This window comes from Jaculus jaculus, chromosome X (assembly GCF_020740685.1).
Source record: "Jaculus jaculus isolate mJacJac1 chromosome X, mJacJac1.mat.Y.cur, whole genome shotgun sequence".
Classification (NCBI taxonomy): Eukaryota; Metazoa; Chordata; class Mammalia; order Rodentia; family Dipodidae; genus Jaculus; species Jaculus jaculus.
In genome coordinates, this window is record NC_059125.1 from 24,523,883 (window position 1) to 24,529,882 (window position 6,000).

Sequence of the window (6,000 nt, forward strand, 5' to 3'; positions counted from 1 at the left end):
CCAAGTATTCCAATACATGAGTTTATGGTGGAAACCTAATTCAAACCACTACAACAAGTTTTTCTCATATGCATAATCAATGTGTGCATACATGTTTATGAATGTGACGTGAAATAGAGGGGGTCCAAGAGAAGGGGTAAGTGGAATAAGAGAGAGTGATGAGGTTAAGAAAGAAAAAACATCACTGGTTTCATGCATATATGAATATATTCATATCTTTGTGTGATATAAAAGCAGGATGGGGCTATTTGGGGGAAGGAAGAGGATGAATAGCAGGGGGAGGAAAGAAGGAAGAGGGTAGTTATTCATAAATATGAGTAAGATACAATGATATTTATAAGAAAAATAAAAGAGAACAAAATAATGAAATATTCCTTATTTTATTGACAATTTTTATACATGCACACAATGTATGTGATAACAATCCCTTCCCATTGCCTTATTTTGTCCCTCTGCCCAATCTCCTTCCACTGAACCAACTTCTTTCTGACTATTCCCTATTCTATATTTTTGTCAAGGTTGGGTCTTGCTCTAGCCCATGCTGACCTGGAATGCAATATGTAGTCTCAGGCTGGCCTTGAACACACAGAAATCTTCCTACCTCAGCCTCCTGAGTGCTGGAATTAAAGGCATGCATCACCACACCTAGCTTCTAGTCTATTTTGAAGTTGGTTTTCTTATTTTTAACCTTCCTTCATAATTCATAAAAATGCTAATGGGTCCAATTTGGTGACAGTCTTATCACGTTACAACATCCAATGTATGTATGCTGGTTTGAATTGAATACCACCCATAAACTCCAGTGTTCCGAATGTAAGGTGCCAAGCTGGTGGCAATGTGGGAATTGGAGCCTTGCTAGAAGAGATGTGTTGTTGGGATGGGCTTATGGGCTGTCCCTTGCCAGAACTGGATTCACTCTCATGCTATGGTATTCCACTTGCTGTGGTAGAGGTGATGCCCAGCTTCTGCTAATGTCATATTTTCTGCTGATAATATGGAGCTTCCTCTTGAGTATGTAAGCTAAAATAAACCCTTTCCTCCCACAAGCTACTTTTCATGGGGTGCGTTGTATCAGCAACAAGAAGGTAACTACAACATACTATAAGATCATGAATGCAAATGCCAGTTGCCTCTTATCACTAATAACCTTAGTATAATGATTCCAGGCTTTTATGCTTAATTCTTCTGATGTATACTTTTCAGTACTTATTTTTTACCAATACCTTTGAAAATAACTTGTGTTGCATATAATTGAGTCTTACCACCCCACCCTAGCATGACAATCTCTACTTTTAATTGGAATGTTTAAGTATTTTTAAATTTAAAGTCCTTATTAGCATAGTATTTTTTATTTAATTTTGTAGGACAGGATTGTATTATGTAGCCAAGACTGGCCTTCTACTCATGAGCCTTTTCCCTTCAGTCTTCCAAATACTGGAATTACAGATGTGCACTACCATACCCAGCTCAGTGTAGTACTTCTAATTTGACCATTTTACATTTTCTTTTCTTTTTATTTTCCTATTCTCTCTTTTAGAATTACTTTTTTATTTTGAATATGTATTTTATTTATTTATAAGTAGAGACAGAGAGAATGGGCATTCCCTGGCCTCCAGTGGCTGTAAATGAATTCCAGATGATGGGCATACTATGGCCTCCAGTGACTATACAAGAACTCCAGATGTATGTGCCACTGTGTACCTGGCTTTGCATAGGTGCTGACAAATTTAACCTGGGTCATTAGACTTTGTAGGCAAGTGCCTTAACTGCTGAACCATCTCTCCAGCCCCTATTTTGGATACTATATTATTCAAATTTATTTCAATTAGATTATTATCAGTAGTATTTAAAAATCCCACTTATTTTACGTGTTTTCCTTCAAAATATGTGGTTTATAACTCCTCCTAGGATTATGGGATAACATCAGAGAGTCCAGTTTACTTGGGTGTGGTGGCACATTCCAGCACTTGGAAGGTAGAGGATTGCTGTGAGTTTGAGGCCACCCTGAAACTACATAGTGAATTCCAGATCATCCTGGGATAGAGCGAAATCCTACCTCGAATAAACGAAAAAGAGAGAGAAAGACACACAGAGAGATATTCCAGTATAGCCATAAGCTGTAGCATTTGTGACGTCAAATTCCTAGGCTGAATAGGCTGAATTTCAAAACCATCTGTCTTTTTTCACTATCACTAGTGGAGGGCATCACCTTGGTTCTTTTGCCCCTAAGATCTTGCATTTTTGAAGTTTTCAATTTCCTTGGTGTGTCACATTCCTGTTGCAAGAAAAACTTCTGGTAGCAACTTAGATTAAAGTCTGTCCAGTGACAAATTATCTCAAGTTGGTTTCTGTAAAACTGGATTATTTCATTCTCAGGTTGAAAGGTTCACTAGTTTAATATATATAGCATTCTCAGTTGACAGGTTCATTTTATTTCTTTCAGCCTTCAAAAGATTCTGTACCATAGTCTCTTAATTCTCCATGGATGCCACTGAGAAGGCACTCATCTTCTCAAAATTGATAATATCTCCAAATTGGATACTGCATGGTTTGTTTATTATGAATTTTTAAATTCAATGTATTTATTTTTGACATTTTAAAGGCAGATATACAATGTATTTTGATTCAACCCCTCTACTTAACCTCTCTATTCCCCTTTCCTTTCCCATTAAACCCCTTTTTATTTTTTAAATACTTTTCTGAGGTGGGTCTCACTCTAGTCGCAGCTGACCTGATTTTATTATGTGTCTCAGGTTGGCCTCAAACTCAATCCTCTCCTACCTCAGCCTCCCAAGTGCTGGGATTAAAGATATTCACCACCATGCCTGGCCTCTTTTTTAACCTACTGATACTTAATAATCATGAGTGGGGGAATGGATAATCCAACAGTGGTTACCCACTAAAGGCCATGATCCCTCTCTCCCAGCATTCATCAGTTTGCTGGGTGGTATGGGGCCTTATGGACCTCTCCCTCATCTACAGTGAAATCTTGACAGACTGAGCCATGTGCAGAAAACTGCATCTGCTTTGCATTCATGAATTTAGCAGACTAACCATGCTCAGGAGACAGCAGTAGTCTTCATTTAAATCATTCTTTATTTTTTCTTTTTCTTTTTTTTTTGGTTTTTCGGGGTAGGGTCTCACTCTGGCTCAGGCTGACCTGGAATTCACTATGTAGTCTCAGGGTGGCCTCGAACTCACGGCGATCCTCCTACCTCTGCCTCCCGAGTGCTGGGATTAAAGGCATGCGCCACCACGCCCGGCTCATTTAAATCATTCTTTACCTGTTCCTAGTATACTCTTTTTTCTCTGGCAGTTTTGCTGAATTTACATGTGTTTGCTTAATGAACATGCCTCATGTTTCATGTATGTGATGAATATATAGTATGCTAAAATATTTCAAAATTTATAGCTATATGTAGTCAAAGTCCTTCTATATAAATAAGCTAATTAGACAAAAATAAGTTCAATAGAGGAAACGAGAAAATTAATCAAATAAAAAAAGTAGCATATAAATAATAAAAGAATCTGGGCCTACTGGCTTTGGCCTGTATTCCCAGCTTCTTAGGAGTCTGAGGCAGGACAATTCCAAGTTCAAGTACCATCTGGCATACAGAGTAAGTTCAAGGTCAACCAAGAGATTCAGTGGGACTCTATCACAAACTAGAATATAAAAGGCTAGGAATGTAATTCAGTGGAAGAATGCATGCTTAATATGCATAGGATGTCTTAGGTTCACTACTCAATATTTTTCTAATAAATACAGTATTAGTCTAATAAAAACAGTGACCTGGATGGGAAATTATATTAGAATAGACAAAACTCTCAACAAAGAAAATGAAGTGATACTGGTATTATCTAAAGCAATAAATTTATAACTGCAACAATTATATAATATCTAATAGCATTCAACTTTAATAATACATTATGTAAGTACATGTATTTTTATATTTGGTGACATTCATATTTGATGGCCATTTTTTTTTTTTTTTGAGTCAGGTTCTAGCTGTAGCTGAGGCTGACCTGGAATTCACTATGTAGTCTCAGGTTGACCTTGAAGTCTCAGCAATCCTCCTACCTCTTCCTCTCAAATGCTGGGATTAAAGGTGTGTACCACCATACCTGGCTCTTGATGGCCAATTATATGTTAAGTACAAATATGGAAATATTTTAATAAAAAAGTCAACTAGTTATAAGTAGGTATACATATTATTAAGTATTGTTTTGAAATATTAATGATATTTATGTTTTTTGATTATAAATTATATGATATGTAGAGTAATTTTATGTTGTTAAATTTATTCAATATGAATATAACTTTGCCTGATTTCCTTTACTTACAATGTTTTTGTATTCTATCCATGTAGTAGTGTGTATCAGAAAATCAGTTCTTTCAATTGCTGTATTGGATGTGTATCACATGGTCATACCCATACTATAACCTATTTTTTGTTTCATAACCTATTTTCTATTTCATAGCTATTCCAGTTCTTTCCATGTTATGACTGTTAGAAATAAAGCAGTGATGAACAATTTTAGAGTATTAATGTGAGCATAAGCCTTCATTTCTCTTGGGTAAATATCTAGTTATAGGAATTGAATTATTAGGTACAAAGTATTTAGCCTTAAAAAAAAAACTACCAAAATATTATCCACCCACCCTGCAGTACATACACCAGAAAATTAATTTTACTTGCTCCACATTCTCACCTACTTTTGGTTTTATGACACTAATTTAAGCCATTGTAGATGCAAAAATTGGTATGTGACTGTGTATTATTTGACCTCCTGAGAACTCGACATGTTGGGAATCTACTTATGAGCATGTTATTTTCTCAATGAAGTATTGGCTCATGACAATTCTCCATATATCTAACCTGTTATTTTGGAATTGATGTGACTAATTCTTTATGAATAATATGGATATAAGATTTTTTCCCCAGATATAGGTATTATTAGCATTTTTAAGCTATAGCTTGTTTTTCATTTCTTGATTTCCTTGAAACATTTTTGTATTTAATTCAATGTAATTTATCCTGTTTTGTTTCTGAAGTAAATATTTCCCTATGCCAAAGAATGAACCATTCTTTTCTCTCTGCTTTACATTTTTGTTTTTCCAGTATTGGGGATTAAACCTCAGGGTCTGTAAATGCTAAGCAAGCACCCTACCACTGAGTTACACTCCAGGAAGCTCTCTACTTTGTTGCTACATTGAGAGGCAAGATTAGTGCCAAGTAAATTTTTTTAGTATGAAATTGGTATTTTTCCAAGTGCCATGTTCACTTGCACATTTTGGTTATTCAGTTGCTATAGTACTTGCACAAATAAATTATCTTTCTTGTCACAGGAACCTTTTCCCCTCAGGAGACATAAATATACGTGTATTTAACCCAGATAGGGCTCAGACAACAGACCAAAGTACAATTGCACCAAAAACCAGTTTTGATGAAACAATGAGTTTATTGGGGTTACTTACAGAGCATGGGAGAGGGGTTACTTACATGGGTGACTCAAGGGTAGCTCTGTTAGGAAAAGGGGTGAAACAAAATGAGAGGGGACATCCAGCTCCACAGCAGATTTTATTGGGATATCCCTAGTAGGGTTCTGACCAAGAAGGTCAAAAAACCACCTGCCTGGACTTCTGGTCAAGATAGTGTCCACCTAACCATGCCTCAACTCATGGGTAAGGAAAGGCAAGCTCTTTGGCAGTTTTAGGGGTTTGTAAATCCTAGTAGACCTCCAGTTGGAGGACATGGAAGAGCAAAGTAGAGAATCCGCTGATTCCCACACTCTTGGGTAGCCCACAAGTCCCCCAATCCCCTCAAGCAGCCATCCCATCCACAGTCCCAGCTCCGCCCCAGCAGCTGTGCCACCAGATTTATCCTGTACTATCCACAGGCTAAGTGGACCCAGGTCAGCAGGCCAATGTTCCCCCTCCATTCCTCAGTTTTCCCACCTTGGGGGATCTCCACACTCATGACTGCCATCCTAGCCACAACC